This window comes from Schistocerca cancellata, chromosome 5 (genome assembly GCF_023864275.1).
Source record: "Schistocerca cancellata isolate TAMUIC-IGC-003103 chromosome 5, iqSchCanc2.1, whole genome shotgun sequence".
Taxonomy (NCBI): Eukaryota; Metazoa; Arthropoda; class Insecta; order Orthoptera; family Acrididae; genus Schistocerca; species Schistocerca cancellata.
This window is the reverse complement of record NC_064630.1, coordinates 186,395,714-186,416,209: the sequence shown is the minus strand read 5'-3', so window position 1 is coordinate 186,416,209 and position 20,496 is coordinate 186,395,714.

Here is a 20,496-nt window from a genome sequence, read left to right as displayed (position 1 = left end):
ACTGCTTAACGTCCATGTTTCACTTCCATTCATGGCTACACTCTTTCCAAATATTTTCAGAAAAGATTTCCTAGTACTTAATTCTATATTGGATGCCAACAAATTGCTCTTCATCAAAAAGGCTTCAAATGTCTCTGAGCACTATGTGACTTAACATCTATGGTCATCAGTCCCCTAGAACTTAGAACTACTTAAACGTAACTAACCTAAGGACAGCACAAAACACCCAGTCATCACGAGGCAGAGAAAATCCCTGACCCCGCCGGGAATCGAACCCGGGAATCCTGGCGCGGGAAGCGAGAATGCTACCGCACGACCACAAGCTGCGGACTTCAAAGAGGCTTTTCTTGCCACTGTTAATCTATATCTAATATGTTCTCTACTTCTGCCATCGACAGTTAGTTCGTTGCCCAAGTAAAAAAAAATCATCTACTGCTTTCGTTTGTCGTTGCCTTATCTAACTACCTCAGCATGCCTGATTTAATTCGATTACACCCGATTGCCCTTGAATCGCTTTTTTTTATTTTCCTCTTACATTCTTCTTTCAAGACACTGTCCAGTCTGTTCAGCTACTCTTCATAATCCTTTGCTGTAGCTAGCAGAATTACAGTGACATCGGCATACCTCAAAAGTTTTACTTCTTCTCTCTGAACTTTAATTCCTACTCATTTTTCTTTCGTCTCCTTTACTTCTTGCTCAGTGTACAGATTGATTAATATCGGCGATAGGATCCAAACCTCTCCCTCACTCCCTGTTCAACCACTGCGATCCTTTAATGCCCATCGGCTCTTGTAAGTGCCACCTGATTTATGTACATGTTGTAAACAACTTTTCGCTCCCTGTATTTTACCCCTGCTACCTTCAGAATTTCGAAGAGAGTATTCCATTGTCAACAGCTTTCTCAAAGTCTACAGTTGCTGTGAACGTAGGCTTGCCTCTTCTTAACCAATCTTCTATGAGAACTCGAAGGGTCAATACTGCCTTGCTTGTTCCGACATTTCTGCGGAATGCAAACTGACTTTCCCGAGGTCGATTTCCACCAGTTTTTCCATTCTTCTTGAAAGAATTCGTGTCAGTATTTTTCAACCATGACGTATTAAACTGATAGTTTGGTAATATATGAACAGTGGACGTTACATTTCACATGTTTTACGACCCGTGGCTCTACCCTTAATTCGATCCCTGCGAAACCCTACATTTCAGCAGGATAATGCACGACCGCATGTAGCAGGCCCTGTACGGGCCTTTCTGGATACAGAAAATGTTTGACTGCTGCCCTGGTCAGCACATTCTCCAGATCTCTCACCAATTGAAAACGTCTGGTCAGTGGTGGCAGAGCAACTGGCTCGTCACAATACGCCAGTCGCTACTCTCGATGAATTGTGGTATCGCGTTGAAGCTGCATGGGCAGCTGTACCTGTACACGCCATCCAAGCTCTGTTTGACTCAATGCCCAGGCGTATCAAGGCCGTTATTACGGCCAGAGGTGGTTGTTCTGGGTACTGATTTCTCAGGATCTATGCACCCAAACTGCGTGAAAATGTAATCACATGTCAGTTCTAGTATAATACAGGGTGTTACAAAAAAGTACGGCCAAACTTTCAGGTAACATTCCTCACACACAAATAAAGAAAAGATGTTATGTGGACATGTGTCCGGAAACGCTTAATTTGCATGTTAGAGCTGATTTTAGTTTCGTCAGTATGTACTGTACTTCCTCGATTCACCGCCATGATTTCATACGTGATACTCTACCTGTGCTGCTAGAACATGTGCATTTACAAGTACGACACAACATGTGGTTCATGCACGATGGAGCTCCTGCACATTTCAGTCGAAGTGTTCGTACGTTTCTCAGCAACAGATTCGGTGACCGATGGATTGGTAGAGGCAGACCAATTCCATGGCGTCCATGCTCTCCTGACCTCAACCCTCTAGACTTTCATTTATGGGGGCATTTGAAAGCTCTTGTCTACGCAACCCCGGTACCAAATGTAGAGACTCTTCGTGCTCGTATTGTGGACGGCTGAGATATAATACGCCATTCTCCAGGGCTGCATCAGCACATCAGGGACTTCATGCGACGGAGGGTGGATGCATATATCATCGCTAACGGAGGACATTTTGAACATTTCCTTTAACAAAGTGTTTGAAGTCACGCTGGTACGTTCTGTTGCTGTGTGTTTCCATTCCATGACTAATTTGATTTGAAGAGAAGTAATAAAATGAGCTCCAACATGGAAAGTAAGCGTTTCCGGACACCTTTCCACATAACATATTTTCTTTCTTTGTGTGTGAGGAATGTTTCCTGAAAGTTTGGCCGTACCTTTTTGTATATTTGTCCAATGAATACCCGTTTATCACCTGCATTTCTTCTTGGTGTAGCAATTTTAATTGACAGTAGTGTATTTTAATTACCTATCTGAGTGTTAATCCCTTCTCCTCTATTCTTACATGAAAATTCGTACACATACTCTTAAATCACAGGATGTCATTGTCCAATGAGCACAAAATTTCAGCAAGCGATAACGCTGTCATCATCAGGTGCGCTAATGAACTGACGCGGGGCATCGAGGCGCTTTTATCTCTCCCCCCCCCTTTCCGCTCCCCCCCCCCTCCCCCGACCCCCTCACACCACCGACCGACTGTTCTGTGCTCCGTCCGCGCCCTGCACCTCTTCCGCGACTTTTTCCGCAAACACGTTGCTCCGTATTAGATTTCCGCCTAAGTACTTGTGCTGGCGGCACCGCTGTGCTCCTACAACTGCCCCGGAAGTCAGTTCACTGTGGGATATCTCCTTTCTCTTGTTAATCAGAATAATTGTAAGTTCCCAGTAGTTACTACGGATGTAACCACTATCACGATTAATCAGTGGTTCCTTTACTCGATGCTCCATAGGTTTTTTAACGACACAGTCCCAGAAGTTAGATGCCTGTATCAGAAGCTTAGTGTGATCGCAATACATTCAACGTAACTCCGATAAGCAATGTTCTGCCACTGCCGACCTGTTAGGCTGCTACAGTCGCGTGTGCCGTTGGTGTTCTCAGCAACCTCCTTTGACAGTGCACACCGTATGAAACACCCAGTGTAATTCAGAATTACAGCGACAAACATCTGGGAAATGTAGCAGGCGTCTTGAGGAACAAAACAGAAACCGTATCCAACGTCGCTACAGAGCATCTAAGCTATAGGCGCCGGCGCCTGTGCGTGTATGCATGTACAAGGTGGCTCCGTTAGTATGTTGCAAATTTTCAGGGATTTTGGAGAAGGGTAAATGTATTAGTCTAGGTCAGGCAAAGTTTTACAGAAGTTCAAAATTAGCGCGTACTTCAATGCGAGATGCTTTTAATAATTTCCACAACGAAATTCTGTCACGAAATCTGGCAGAAAACTCAAAGAGATTCTGGTCATATATAAAGCACACCAGTGGCAAGACGCAATCAACACCTTCACTGCGCGGTAACAACGGTGAATTCACTGAAGACAGTGCCACTACGGCAGAGTTATTAAACACAGTTTTCCGAGACTCCTTCACCAAAGAAGACGAAGTAAATATTCCTAAATTCCAATCAACAACAACTGCCAAGATGAGAAACATAGAAGTAAATATCCTCGGAGTAACGAAGCAGCTTAAATCACTTAATAAAGGCAAGGACTCCGATCTAGATTGTATACCAGTCAGGTTCCTCTCAGAGTATGCTGATAAAATAGCTCCATATTTAGCAATTATATACAACCACTCGCTCACAGAAAGATTCGTACCTAAAGACTGGAAAGTTGCTCAAGTCACACCAATACCAATAAAGGGAAATAGGAGAAACCCGCTGAATTACAGGCCTATATCACTAACGTCGATTTGCAGAGGGTTTTGGAACATATGCTCTATTCGACCATTATGAAGCACCTAGAAGAAAACGATTTATTGGCACATATTCAGCACGGTTTCTGAAAATATAGTTCTTGTGAAACACAACTAGCTCTTTATACTCATGAAGTAATAACTGCTATCGACAGCGGATGTCAAATTGATTCCATATTTTTAGATTTCCAGAAGGCTTTCGGCACCGTTACTCACAAGCGTCTTCTGACAAAACTGCGTGCCTACGGAGTATCGCCTCAGTTGTGCGACTGGATTCGTGATTCCCTGTCAGAAAGGTCACAGTTCTTAGTAATAGACGGAAATTCATCGAGTAAAACAGAAGTAATACCCGGCGTCCCCCAAGGAAGTGTTATAGGCCCTCTATTGTTCCTGATCTATATTAACGACATAGCAGACAATCTGAGTAGTCGTCTTAGATTGTTTGCTGTCATTTACCGTGTTGTAAAGTCATCCGATGATCAAAACGGCTTGCAAAGTGATTTAGATAAGGTATCTGTATGAAGTGAAAAGTAGCAATTGACTCTGAATAAGGAAGAGTGTGAAGTTATTCACATGAGTACTAAAAGAAATCAGCTAAATTTCGATTTCGCCTTAAGTCACACAAATCTGAAGGCTGTAAATTCAACTAAATACTAAGGGATTACAGTCACAAATAACCTAAATTGGAACGATTACATAGGTAATATTGTGGGTAGAGCAAACCTAAGACTGTGATTCATTGGCAGAACACTTAGAAGGTGCAACAGGTTTACTAAAGAGACTGCTTACACCACGCTTGTCCGCTTTATTCTGGAGTATTGGCGTGCGGTGTGGGATCCGCATCAGGTGGGACTAACGGATGAGATCGGGAAAGTATAAAGAAGGGCAGCTCGTTTTGTATTATCGCGAAATAGGGGAGATAGTGTCACAGACATGATACGTGAATTGAAGTGGCAATCATTAAAACAAAGGCATTTTTCGTTGCAACGGGATCTTCTCATGAAACTTAAACCACCAGTTTTCTCCTCCGATTGCGAAAACATTCTGTTGGCACCCACCTACATAGGGAGAAGCGATCATCACGATAAAATAAGAGAAATCGGGGCTCGCTCAGAAAAATTTAAGTGCTCGATTTTCCCGAGTGCCGTTCGAGAGTGAAAGAGTAGAGAGACAGCTTGAAGGTGTTTCATTGAACCCTCTCCCAGGCACGTTATTGTGCATAGCAGAGTAATCACGTAGATGTAGATGTAGAAAGAGTCCGAAGTTATAAGCAAAAGGGTTGTGATACCTCTGAGTGTGGCTAAGATTGTAGGGGAGGCAGCTTTCCGAGGTGGTAATATGAACGAAAACGAGGAAAACATGTTCAGAAATATCTGCTCTAAAATGAATATCTTAGAAGCTACGAGATCGTGATCAATAGAGGAAATATGTTTGACATTAGTGAAGATCAAAAAGTGCAAATAGCTCCTTATGAACGCATTTTAGAGCCCATGTTTATTGGAAATTTTTCTCTTGTTTTGGTCTATATTACCCTTACTGACTGTTGCCTACCTTACAATCGTAGCAATAACAGTACTGATTCATGTATTCCACTGTAAGATGGATCCGAACGGCTTTCGCTTATAGCATTAAACTCATTCGTTTCCGGACCAGAGTTCCTTTTCTTAAATTTAAACATTTGTCCTGTTTTCTCATCCGCTGGAAGTTTGTAACATCATCATGGAAGCACCTTATATATACATTCCCTATCAGTAAAGGCGCCTATGCCTGTAACACCGACGCACTGTAGCGTCTTTGGTTCCTATCCTCATTCTGTTCCTCAAGACACCTTCTACATCCTCTAGACACACTGTACATATCTTGCTACATAGGCCGGTATCTGGTGGACCATAGATTTCTGTAGTGTGAAGGTTTATAAGGCTGTCCGAAATAGCCACGTCTTGTAGCCATTCTTCTAGAACATCGTCCTCCGATGTTCAAGCTCTTGGCCGAGACTTTCCTTGTTAGAGAAGATGCCAACCGTATGCGGCAATGTTTCGAGCATAGAATAGGATGAATTCTCCGTAAACACTAAGTGGTCTTCTGCCCACTTCTCTCTAGTGTCAAAAATGATCTCTTACCAGGAAAATTCTGGGTCTATGAGGTATCCTTATAATGTGGCAAGACACACATTGATCAGACGGTGTGCACTGTCGAAGATCCTTACCGAGAACGGAAACAGCAGAACGGACTGCAGCAGCCTATGTTGTCGATGGTCGCAGAATTATACAGAATGGATTACGATCATACTGAATTTCTGAAACCGGCGTCTAACTTATCGAACTGTGTAACTGAAGTTTGTATCGAGATTTGCACAACGGAACTGTCGATCAATAGCGATAGTGGCTACAATCTTAGCAATGCGAAAAGGATCCATTGTCCAATTACTAAACAGCTCTGTACTCCATACCCGAAAAAGATCAATTATTCAATTACTAACCAGATTTGTTCTCCATACCCGGAATTTTCATATATCAGCATTATTGGTTAAAAACAGTCTTGGTTGCAATTTTAGTATTTTGTTTTTCAACTACGCGTTTCGCCTTATTTAGGCATCTTCAGGTTATCTTTTCTAGACGGACGCGAGAGGCACCAAGATCTGCATAACACGCTCCCGTTCACAGCAGCGAGTAACAGAGTAAGATAGGGGCTCAGGTAACAACACTGTTAAGCACTGGTTTGCTGTATGCCACACATGGATTGGAAGAATTTCTATATATCAACATCTACATACAAACTCCGCAGACAACCCTATGGTGCACTGCAGAGGGTATCTTGTTACACTACTAGCCATTTATTCTCCTGTTCCACTCGCAAACGGAGCGAGGGAAAACGATTGTCTACAAGCCTCTCCATGAGCCCGAATTTCTTGTAGCTTATCTTCAAGCTCCGTAGGTGAAATATACGTAGGAGGCAGTAGAGTCATTATGTCGCAAGTGACGGTACTCTGCATTTACACAATAGTGCCTTGCGGATGGAATATCATGCTCTTTCCACGGCTTCCCATTTGAGATCACGGACCATCTCCATAGTACCTACGCTCTGATGAACGTACAGGTAACAAATCTAGCACCCCAACCGTGAATTAGTCGACGTCTGACCTGGCGGGGATCCCAAACATTCAACAGTAGTCAAGAATGGGTCGCACTAGCGTTGTATACGCCATCTCTTTTATGGACGACCCACACTTTCTCAAAATTCGCCCAGTAAAACTAAGTCAAGCATTCACCTTCCATCCTACCAACCTGACATGTTCATTGCATTTCACGACGCTTCGCAACGTTACGCCTAGACATTTAATGGAAGTGATTGTGTCAAGCTGCACCCTCCTAATGCTGTATTCGAACGGTAAAGTACTGTTTTTCCTACTCAACCTTTTTCACTTAAATTTTCCTACACTTCTGGCAAGCTGCCATTCACCACAATAACTAGAAATTTTGTCTAAGTCGTCTTGTTTATCTCTACAGTCACTCTACAACGACGCCATCGCGTACATCACAGCGTCATCAGCAAACAGCGTTTAATTGCTGATCACCCTCTCCTTCAGGTTGTTTATGTACACAGGAAATAAAAGCTATCCTGTCACATTTCTCTGGGGTACTCCTAAGCGTATCCTTGGCTCGAATATACACTCGCCGTCGAGGACCACTTATTGGGAACTATTCCTTAAGAAGTCTTCGAGCCACTCCAATGTCTGGGAAGCTAAGCCGGACCTCCGTCAACAGTCTGCACTGGAGCACCATGTCAAATGCTTCCCGGACATCCAGGAAGGTGGAATCTGCCTGCTGCGCTCCACCCGTAGTTTTCAGGATATCATTTGAGAGAGACCCGCTGAGTTTCGCACGAACGAGCTTTCTACATTGTGGTGTTTTGTTCAGAGAATCTTTCCTCTCTCAAGGAAATTTTTTACATTCAGACTCAGAAAATGTTCAAGAATTCTGCAGCAAACCGATGTTAAAGATTATGCCGTGTAGACATGTTTTGATATCGGCAGTTCCCCCTCGTTATTAGCCTCTCTGGCCGCAACAGCTTCTTGAGCGTTTTGTCACCTGCAGAGGCCAGCTCTGTCGACCGGGCGTTTAAGCGCTGTCGCTGCCAGGAGGTGCTGTCGAAATGATGGGCAGTTGAGCGGTGTGATTGACAGCGGCTGGAGTAAACGCCGTAACGTCGTGGCCAACATTATATTTGGCCCGCTGCTTAAAGTTGCATCTTTGGTCACTGTGGGTTAGGTGGGACTTAGTGTCGGCTGGGGCAGTGATGATTTCTCGTTTAAAATAAGGAATCTCTGCTCGATGCACGGAACCAGATTTGTTCACGGCATTTGAATCTGCAAGAAGCCTTTGTCCACTGTGATGCTGCATTAGGTTCCCGTCTGCCTGTTTCAAGAACTTGGTATAGGGATATCTGGTGAATAGCATCCGTTGGTTGCTGATACTTAGAGAACTCGTCATAACACCTATGTTCTAGCAGCCCTTGGTCGAGCGGTTCTCATCTTACGCTTCGATCTGGAAATATTATGGTAAGCGTCCGATTACCGTGTCTATGATTATGCTTTGTCGTGCAGTAGCTATTGTAACTCGCCATTCTGGTTATCCATCGTCACATCTAAACATCTTCATTCACTAATACATTAAATGATCACACCCAATTTACGTTTCTGTAAATGTGTGTGATGAAAGTAGTGGTGCTCGAACTGTTGGACTAAGTTTAGCCGCACTTATAATTAAAATTTATTGTTTATTTTGGAATCAGCTGCATCATGGGCAACATCCGCATTTTTCAAGTTTATTTAAATTGTGTGTTAGTGTTGTAAATACAAGTTGTTAATTAGTGGTTCGTATGTTACTGTATATCTTGATGTATCTGTTCTTTTACGTTGTGGATCCAGCTAAAGAGGCCTGGTTACCATAAATGTTGTTGTTGTCTTCAGTCCTGAGACTGGTTTGATGCAGCTCTCCATGCTACTCTATCCTGTGCAAGCTTCTTCATCTCCCAATACTTACTGCAACCTACATACTTCTGAATCTGCTTAGTGTATTCATCTCTTGGTCTCCCTCTACGATTTTTGCCCATCACGCTGCCCTCCCATGCTAAATGTGTGATCCCTTGATGGCTCAGAACATGTCCTACCAACCGGTCCCTTCTTCTTGTCAAGTTGTGCCACAAACTCCTCTTCTCCCCAATTCTATACAATACCTCCTCATTGGTTATGTGATCTACCCATCTAATCTTCAGCATTCTTCTGTAGCACCACATTTCGAAAGCTTCTATTCTCTTCTTGTCCAAACTATTTATCGTCCATGTTTCACATCCATACATGCCTACACTCCATACAAATACTTTCAGAAACGACTTCCTGACATTTAAATCTATACTCGATGTTAAAAAATTTCTGTTCTTCAGAAACGCTTTCCTTGCCATTGCCAGTCTACATTTTATATCCTCTCTACTTCGACCATCATCAGTTATTTTTCTCCCCAAATAGCAAAACTCCTTTACTACTTTAAGTGTCTCACTTCCTAATCTAATTCCCTCAGAATCACCCGACTTAGTTCGACTACATTCCATTATCCTCGTTTTGCTTTTGTTGGTGTTCATCTTATATCCTCCTTTTAAGACACTGTCCATTCCGTTCAACTGCTCTTCCATGTCCTTAGCTGTCTCTGACAGAATTACAATGTCATCGGTAAACCTCAACGTTTTTATTTCGTCTCCATGGACTTTAATACCTATTCCGAATTTTTCTTTTGTTTCCTTTACTGCTTGCTCAATATACAGACTGAATAACATCGGGGACAGGCTACAACCTGTCTCACTCCCTTCCCAACCACTGCTTCCCTCTCATGTCCCTCCACTCTTATAACTGCCATCTGGTTTCTGTACAAATTGTAAATAGCCTTTCGCTCCCTGTATTTTACCCCTGTCACCTTTTGAATTTGATAGAGAGTATTCCAGTCAACATTGTCAAAAGCTTTCTCTAATTCTACAAATGCTAGGAATGTAGGTTTGCCTTTCCTTAATCTATTTTCTAAGACAAGTCGTAGGGTCAGTATTGCCTCACGTGTTCCAACATTTCTGCGGAATCCAATCTTCGCCGAGGTCGGCTTCTACCAGTTTTTTCTTTCGTCTGTAAAGAATTCGCGTTAGTATTTTGCAACCGTGACTTATTAAACTGATAGTTCGGAAATTTTCTCATGTGTCAACACCTGCTATCTTTGGGATTGAAATTATTATATTTCTTTTCAAGTGTGAGGGTATTTCGCCTGTCTCATACATCTTGCTCACCATATGGTAGAGTTTCGTCAGGGCTGGCTCTCCTAAGGCCGTCAGTAGTTCTAATGAGATGTTGTCTACTCCCGGGGCCTTTTTTCGACTCAGGTCTTTCAGTGCTCTGTCAAACTTTACACGCAGTATCGTATCTCCCATTTCATCTTCATCTACATCCTCTTCCATTTCCATAATATTGTCCTCAAGTACATCGCCCTTGTATAGACACTCTGTATACTCCTTCCACCTTTCTGCTTTCCCTTCTTTGCTTAGAACTGGGTTTCCATCGGAGCTCTTGATATTCATACAAGTGGTTCACTTTTCTCCAAAGGTCTCTTTAATTTTCCTGTAGGCAGTATCTATCTTACCCCTAGTGAGATAAAGCCTCTACATCCCTACATTTGTCTCCTAGTCATCCCTGCTTAGCCATTTTGCACTTCCATTCGATCTCATTTTTCAGACTTTTGTATTCAAAAAAAGGGCTCTGAGCCCTATGCGACTTAACTTCTGAGGTCATCAGTCGCCTAGAACTTAGAACTAATTAAACCTAACTAATCTAAGGACAGCACACACATCCATGCCTGAGGCAGGATTCGAACCTGCGACCGTAGCGCGTTGGTATTCCCTTTTGCCTGCTTCATTTACTGCATTTTTATATTTTCTCCTTTCATGAATTAAATTCAATATTTTTTCTGTTACCCTAGAATTTCTTCTGGCCCTCGTCTTTTTACCCACTTGATCCTCTGCTGCCTTCACTACTTCATCCCTCAGAGCTACCCATTCTTCTTCTACTGTATTTCTTTCCCCCATTACTGTCAATTGTTCCCTTATGCTCTTCCTGAAACTCTGTACAACCTCTGGTTTAGTCAGTTTGTCCAGGTCCCATCTCCTCAACTTCCCAGAGTCCACATCTGCCCCTGGAAATGTCTTACAATTTAAAACCTGGTACCTAAATCTCGTCTTACCATTATATAATCTATCTGATACCTTCTAGTATCTCCAGGATTCTTCCATATATACAACCTTCTTTTATGATTCTTGAACCAAGTGTTAGCTATGATCAATTTATGGTCTGTGCAAAATTCTACCAGACGGCTTCGTCTTTCATTTCTCTCCCCCAATCCACATTCACCCACTATGTTTCCTTCTCTCCCTTTTCCTACTCTCGAATTCCAGTCACACATGACTATTAGATTTTCGTCTCCCTTCACTACCTGAATAATTTCTTTTATCTCATCATACATTTCATCAATTTCTTCATCATCTGCAGAGCTAGTTGGAATATAAACTTGTACTACTGTAGTAGCTTACCCGCACTCCTATTTACTTTATTCATTATTAAACCTACTCCTGCATCACCCCTATTTGATTTTGTATTTATAGCCCTGTATTCACCTGACCAAAAGTCTTGTTCCTCCTGCCACCGAACTTCACTAATTCCCACTATATCTAACTTCAACCTATCCATTTCCCTTTTTAAATTTTCGGGTACGATAAATACCTTCACTAAAAGTCTTTATTGATCCATTATGCACAGTGACGCCTGAAGATGGCATTAATGTAATGCCGAAACTGGTAGCATGTAAGAAGTTCATAAAATAAATATCTACAACACATGCGGCTGTTGGTAAATTATTGCATCAAGAATACTTTGAATTTAATCTTGTCAAGTTATTTAGCCTGCTTGGAACCAGTGTTCTTCCTACTAATTGGGCGCTTCAGTCCGGAACCACGCGGCTAGTACGGGTCACAGGTTCGAATCCTGCCTCGGACAAGGATGTGTGTGATGTCCTTAGGTAGTTTGGTTTAAGTAGTTCTAAGTCTAGGGGACTGATGACCTCAGATGTTATGTCCCATACTGCTTAGAGCCATTTGAACCGTTTTCTTCATTCTAATTATCTAAATACGATCACGTGATGGTGGATGGCTAATTTTAATGATTAGAAGTCTGTGCTACACATCTATCGACTTTTTTAACATAATGTTGTTCTAAAAAAATATTTTTTTAAAAATTTTATTGAGTCATTTCTGAAAGTTATGAATATCTGTCAACAGTTGTGTTGTTGAAAATTAATGTAATAATTCCGGGGGTAGCTTCTCACATCGCCCTGCGCCATTTTCTGTGTTTTAATAAACTCTTTTGTGTTTTTAATAAATATGTTAATAAATTTGGTACCCAGCATCCTTCCACTCAAACCAGCTCCCTACCACGTTGCAAGGATATTCGTCTGTAATTAAACGGGCCAGCTCTTTTGCCTTCGTTATACACATGAGGCACCTGCGCTTTTTTTCCAGTCGCTTGGGATAATCGTTGGACGGCAGATTCCCGACTTTGGTCTAATGAAACAGAGCTATGAATAATTTGCAAAAATTCCCAAGTTTTACTTTTATTTAAATAGTGATAAAAGGACTGATCATATGTTTAATCGTTTATCTGCCAAATTACCGTACCATCAAGAATTACAGTATAGCCGTTACATAACATGTGAATGGTCAACTATCTCAGTGATTAGTATGTAACACTGGAATCAAATATTAAAATAACAATTAATACTACCACATGCCGTTGAGACACAGGTTCTACACTTCTCATAACACTGACAGATGCTTACGATCCATGTCTGAGATGACAGAAAAGGTTTTATTACCTACATGTTCAAAACAGTAATGAACATCACCCGCTACTGTTTCGTACCCGTTAACGATATTCCTACACAGTACACTTTTCCGTATGGAGCATGGCGTGATTATATTGATTTTAAATACTGCACACTGCAATTTTTTTTCTTTTTCTTTTTCTTTTTTTTTTACGGAAAGTAGGTCTCGTAAATTTCCTTTTCTGTTGGTTAGAAAGATAACAACAAAAGTAACTAATTTTTTTAAAAGTTTGATTTTATCATATATTTGACCTTTCGCTACTAGAAACTGCTGATATGGTTGAAGTAAAGCTTTCACAGTTTGTTGTCCTAACATTCAAGAACGAACTTGTAATCAAGTAAGGGTGAACACAAGGTTTTATTCTCATCAGTTGTGATGCAGCAGTCTGTACAATACGCTATGGCATGAGCTTGTAGATATAATGCAGCAGCGGGCGGGTGTACTCTGGATACTAGGAACAGCTGTTCTGGACTATCCGACTTCTTTGCGGCTGTTGGCGATCAAAACTGACGCGCTCTACAGATATTATTGTACCAATTATTTGCATGAGAGCAGAATATCACACTACGAACTTCGTAAGCTCAGCATCAGTTAGAGTGAGGAAATTCGATGGTGTGGCAGCAGCAGCGCAGTGACAATATATTTATCAAACTCATAATCGCTGCTCTTCTGAATCTTCCTGAATTTAATAACGTGTTTAATAAGCCGAAGTACGTAATTATGGCCTTTCTTTATGTGGGATGGTGCAATCATCATTTACAGCCAAATTGACAAGATGTTTCACACTCTCTTTTACTCTGGTTCGTTAGACGTCTGTTGTTTTCCTGTAGTCTTGGTTCAAATTTCCCAAACATATTCCAGTAGTCGCTGTCTTTTTGTCACCTGTATTATCATATCAGACTTGGTTCTTCGCAACGTGAATTTCTCTGTCTAAAGAAATTTGGCCTGGTCGAGCTGAAATATCTTTATGTCTGATTCTTGAGTATCTCCCGGCGTATTTGATAATCAAACCATCCACGGGTGTGCTGCCGGTCTATAGTGTCCAACGGGCACAATATTTCGGCGATCATACATATCGCCATCATCAGGTGAACTGACGGACTGAGCTCCTGTGAACGTGCCGGCACGGAGATCCGTACGCTATGGCTGCTCAGAGGGAACTGGGTTCGGTCGCGGCGGCGGCCGATTTAAATACCCTCCGCCCGCGGCGCGCTCCCTCCGCCTTCTTTGCCCCGCGCCACGGTCGCGCGGTGGAACAGATTGCGACGGCGTCTGAGATGACGTCGGTGTGATGGCTCTGTCCGCCGTGGTCGTCACAACTATACGTTTGCTCGATTTACTCTTGATTAACCCAATCGCTGGTTCCCAAGCCTTACTAAGATTATAGCCACAGTCACGGTTTATGAGGTCGTCATTGGTGCGAATTTCGATGGCCTCTCTAACAACGCTGTCCCAGTATCTCGACGTCTGTACCAGAATCCTCGTGCGGTCATACTCCATGGCGTGATTTTCCGACAAACAATGTTCAGCGACCGCCGACTTGCTCGGATACATCAGTTGAGTGTGCCTCTGGTGTTCACGGCATCGATCCTCGACGGTACGCATCGTCTGACCAATATACGACTTGCCACATTGACACGGAATCTGGTACACGCCGGCCTTCCTCAAACCGAGGTCATCTTTGGCGCTCCCCACCAGAGCACGAGTTTTATTTGGAGGACAAAACACAGTTCCGACCTGGTGTTTCTTCAGAATGCGGGCGATTTTCCCTGAGAGTGCGCCTGTGTATGGAATAAATGCAGTGCCTACCTCCTCCCTCGTGACTTCATCCATCTCAACAGGTTGTGCTGCAGTGGTTGGGCGGAGAGCACGTTGAATCTGCCACTCTGAGTACCCATTTTTTCGAAATACAGTTCTCAGATGTTCTAATTCCTGGGGTAGACTCTCTGCGTCAGAGATAGTGCGCGCCGTATGTACTAGAGTTTTAAGTACCCCGTTCCTCTGTGAAGGGTGGTGGCAGCTGTCTGCGTGCAAATACAGATCAGTGTGCGTTGTCTTCCGATACACCCCATGACCTAGGGTGCCGTCAGCCCTTCTCAGCAATACATATGTTTGTAATTGTCATCCAAATATTCTGATTGCCCTAGGATCAACCACATTTGCAAACACGAGTGAAGTCAATATTTTTGAACCCACAGACAAATAAACCTACAACTGATATGACGGTTAACACAGGTAATATCTTATTGTATTAATTTGGTCCCAGCCGACATCATACAGCAAATATCAATGTGGGGTAATGTTAAAACTCCTATAGAAATTATTGGTTCAAAAGGCCCTAAGCACCTTTTGTCGTTTATTTTTAGACGTGAGACTGGTAATGTGATCATTATTTCAGTAGTGATCAAACAAAGGGACTATAATTGCTACTATAGTATTGTAATGTTGCATTTACACTTCCTTGATTGTCGGTGTCCCCGGTAAGTAAGCGAATCGCCTTAAAATGACTAGTAACAGTTAATCGTGTGCATAAATTTGTATAATAGATACGTGCTTACACCATACATATGCTGATTCGACCCAGAAGAGCACTATAATAAACGAGATAACTATTTCAGAAGAATATTCTCATCTTACAAGGACCAGTGAAACAGACGTGTTTTGTTTGACTTGGGATGCAGCTGATATTTCACATAGGGCTCCGCCATTTCCAGTGCAACGAGTTCAAACAAGAAACAATAGCTACACAGAGTAAAATTTTGACAGGAGGTATATGAGAGTCACAAGCTATAGTTTCTTGAGAAATATAAAAAAAAAATATTTTTTGTGTGTTAAGATAGTCCAGCAGAACTAATAAATGATGTAACTAGTCTTAATTTGCTTTTCTATTCCTTTAAATCACTGTGTTTCGAAAACAATGGTGTAACAGTCTTCTGAAACTTTCAGTCTAGTGAAATTCTTCCTGAAAACGAAAAAGGATTTCATACTTTTCAATCAGCATCTTAGCCAAGTACAATATTGATAGTGACTTCATGTCGCATTCACGATCAGTATACGAAACTTTTGTTATCAGGACGACAGGAACTTTAAAACGCCTTTTTTCAATAATTTCTTATAAACGTGAACCATAGCTTGCATAAAAGTTTAGGTAATACGGTTTTTGTTTGTTTAGCCACAGTTATGAGTGGAATTTCTATTCATGTAAAGTACTCGACTGATTTTCAAGTGAAAACAGACGTAGAGCTTCATAACAGTTGACTGAGTTGGCTTTGCTTCCATTAATTACACCGAAACAAAAACGACGTCACGTGGTTATATTAAAAGTTCAGTACCGTTCCTTCTCACACTAGAGAGCGGCAACTGTTTGAGCTCCACAGTGGCCGACCATTGCGAGTGCGCACTGTGATGCAGTGAGTCGGCCACAGAGTAACAGCGCCGGCTTCTGAAATATTCATATTCTCGGGGCAGCAGCCACGTCAGTCGATAGCATCATTTTGCGCCAATAGGAACAGTGCTTGTCAGATGCTTCGATGAGGGCTCTGCTTCCGTAGATAACGTGTCAAAGCGACCTCGGAAACTGCACACAAGGTTTGGATTACACGTATTTTTCACGCTTGGAAATAATTTTTTTTATCTTAAGTTCTTGCACAGGTTTCTCTCCCTCCCTTCATGAGTTCTTCTCTATACAGACTATAACCATGTACAAAAGTACTATGGTATGAATCACCATATGTATATGTTGTTGATTGATATGAAAACCAGTCTCTTCTAAAGAGGATGTTAAATTAAACGCCTTTCAGCAGTCAATTTTCAACCTAATTTTATAGAGCAACCAGATTCAGCCTTTTACTATGCCTTCTTCAGGAATAATCTACATCGCTTGTGATCAAAACAGGGGCCAGAAAAACTGGTATTCATAGATATTTACTGCAGTGTCCACTTCAACAATCACTTCATGGTAGTATCAGTAACTTTGTACACAGCGAATTGTTGACTTGGAAGGCGCGAAAGCCGTTAAACTCGGGCCACAGTAACAGGCAGAAAGACTTAGACACTTGGCAATATGCTGTGGTTCGGTTAACATATCTTCAATGTGGTCGCGTAGTATAGTGAGAACTATACCAAAAGTCAGTACGAATGTGCTCTTAATATTGTGAAAAGACTCAGTATAAAGGTGAGCAGTGTTAACCGTGTCATAGTTTTGTTTTAGAAAGTGAAAAACCTGTACATAATGCAATACGAAGTGTGACCGCGCCCTATCGTGGTTTTGTTTCAACGGAAGGTGACAAGATACGAGGGAAGAGCGCTTTTGGAAATACTTTCTGCTCTCAAAATAATATTCGCTAGCATTTAATGGATGAATCTTAAGCATGACCCCAGTAGCAACTATGCAAATGTACGCGTTGATACGCATCCATTAAATAATATACGGAATGAAAAACAGCCACCACTTGCGGAAGGTAGTAGTCACCATCTCTTGACCTAGGTTTCATCCTATATAATAGGCCTTCTTCAGAAATCTTATTACATGTAGATTGGTGTGACGACCATATTACGTCGTTAGTGAGCAGCCTCATAATTGCCACTGTTTTAATTGATGGCAGATTATGTAAATATACAGAAAATGAAATTTAACTACGGTGCGACAGTAGTTTGACAGGTCCACTCTTATGACTTAAGAATGGAACGGCCAAACTACTGTCACACCGTAACTAACATTTTGTTTTCAGTACATCAACATAATTTTATTTTCATTATATTTACGTCGTTTACCATCCTATTAAAACAGTGACAGTTACAACACAGCCCACTAACCATGTAGTATGGGTGTCACATCGTTCTAAACGTAATAAGACTTCTGAAGAAGGTCCATTTAAATGGGTTAAAACCTACGTCAAGACTTTGTGATTCCTACCTTCCGCAACTGGTGACTGTTTTTATTCCATATATTATTTGATGGATGAATATCAACACGTATGTAAAGAAGAAATTATATGCTCTGCGGCCACATGAAGAGGAATAAGAGGTAAATAGCACGTGATCATCATCTTCTGGAGATACATAAGATATCGTCGTTATAGCACGAGAACTATTTGGAGCTGTACTTCAAGAATACCACGAGCACAAATAAGAGATTAATCAGTCGGGAATCGAACCCGGGCTCTTAGGATAGATATTCTGTCGCGCTGACCACTCAGCTACCAGGAGTGCCCCCCCCCCCCCCCCCTCCCGCCAGTCCATGTCAAACTAACACACGATCCTGTGCTCAAAACGGGCGTTTTCAGAAATTTCTTCTTCACATTAATGCTTTTTATGTCCTCCTTACTTCATCCATCATCGTTTATCTTACTTGTTTTGTAAATAAAATTGCGTTTTCCTGCTAGCAGCAGGATAAAGCAGTTTTATTTACAAAACAAGTATTTATATACTTGCTGCGGAGGATGGTCACACAAACAAACTTGTTATCGGTTCAAAAAAAAAAAAAGTCTCGGAGCACTATGGGACTTAACTGCTGAGGTCATCAATCCCTTAGAACTATTTAAACCTAACTAACCTAAGGACATCACACACATCCATGCCCGAGGCAGGATTCGAACCTGCTCCGTAGCGGTCGAACAGTTCCAGACTGTAGCGCCTAGAACCGCTCGACCACTCCGGCCGGCTGTTATCGATTATTTTGCTTCCAAGGCAGCAGAATTCCGTAACTTCGTTTACTTCGTCATCACCAACTTTGATGATAAGTTTCTCACTCCCCGGATTTCTGCTACGTCTCACTGCCTTTGTCTTCTTCCAGTTCACTTTCAATCGATATCCTGTACTCAGTAGACTGTTCGTTCCAGTCAACCGATCTTCACCTTCACGGAGAATATGAATGTCATAAATGAATCGTATCACTGATATACCTTCAGCCTCAATTTTAATTCCTGTCTTGATGCTTTCTTACTGATTCTTCAATTAATAGATTGTACACTATTGGTGAAAGACTGCGTCCCTGTCTTACAGCCATTGTAATCAGAACTCTTGCTCTTCCAGTATTATTGTTCCGTCTTGGCTCTTGCGCATATTGTATGCAGTACCCGTCTTTCCCTACAGAGTTCTAATTTTCTCAATGTTTCGACGGTCTTGCACCATTTTACAGGTGGACAGATCTTATGAACGGGTCTTGATTTTTCTTGAGCCTTGGTTCCGTTATCGGGAGGAACTTGAGAACAGCCTCTCTGATGCATCTCCCTTTCCTAAAGCCAAACTGACCGTCATCTCATTGATATTCATTTTTATTTTCCATCCTTCTGCATATTATTTTTGTTGACAGCTTGTATCTATAAGGTCTTAAGCTGACAGTGCAGGAGTTTTGTGTGTGCCAATGGCATCTTCGGAATTGCTGGGATCACAGTTTTCCTGTTATAAGGCCCATAGATTCTGCCCATAAACTTGAATAGTCGTTCGGACATCACTTTTACTAATCATTTTAGAAATTTCGTTGAAATGTTATTTGACGGGGGAAAGTTAAGAAGTGAGTGTCGATCATTGGTTGTGCTTGAATATAGCTCAGTAGGTAGTGCAAATGCCCACGACAGATAAGGATCACAGATTTGAGTTCGTGTCCGCCACACAGTTTTAATCTCCCACGAAGTTTTAAATCGACTAACCGCTTTTAGGTGCAAAGGGCATCTTTAACGTCTCTTCCTCTGCCACATTTTGTCCCTAAGGATTACTACTCCATCCACATAGCATAATAGTAGCCAAGGTAAAAAGTAAAGTCATTAATTTCCTAAGGATTTTTTCATCATTCACATTGCAAGATATCAGATGCGGGAAATACCAGAGTCGTTAGATTCTTGTATGGTTGATTGTCCAACCGGTGTAGGTGGAGGGCATGTTGCCTTTGGAAACTTTCCCCAGATTCGAACATGTGACTGCGTCTTAAATGTGGAAAGAGTGGCTTGAATGGGAAAATTATAACATCACAGTAAGAATAATCAATGTCTTTAGCGTACCCTACCTCTCGATGAATTTCCTGTCATGTTCCTTCGTACTCTCGAGTCTACTATGTATTCAGATTGGAGCGTGAATATTTAATTAAAATATTAGTACAAAAGTAAAAATCAGCATAATATAAGAATGTCATGTATTAATTGATTTAAAAAACAAATCATTTTCGAAGCAGAATAGACCTCCGCACAACGGAAATTAGTCTTTACGGAAAACTAGTCTTTATGGCCGTCACGTTGCCGAATCTCTTCGGAAGATTAATAAGATTCTTTGGAAAATTTGCGACGTAAGTTAATGTACTAGACCTGGTATGTCATGAAACTGATAATAGTTTCTTCGGAGAAAGCATATTTTATAAATACAAATTGTCTAGTGCGTTAGTTTAAAGATAAGAAGGAATAGATAGAAGGAAGGAAGATTATGCTATCACCTCCGACCAGCGACCAAATCACAAGAGACAGTGCAGAAGCGCGGTCTGGAGGAAGACTGGGGAAGATCTAGTTCACGTCCTTCGCAAATGAGCTGTCCTGAGATTTGGTTTACTCACTTATGGAAACCACCGAAATCGAAATTCGGATGTCTAGCCAGGGAATTGAGCCTCAATCTTTACGACTGACAGTAGATTGTCTTAATCTCTTGAACACCTCTTTCCCAGGCTGTAATGCGACGAAAAATTCTAT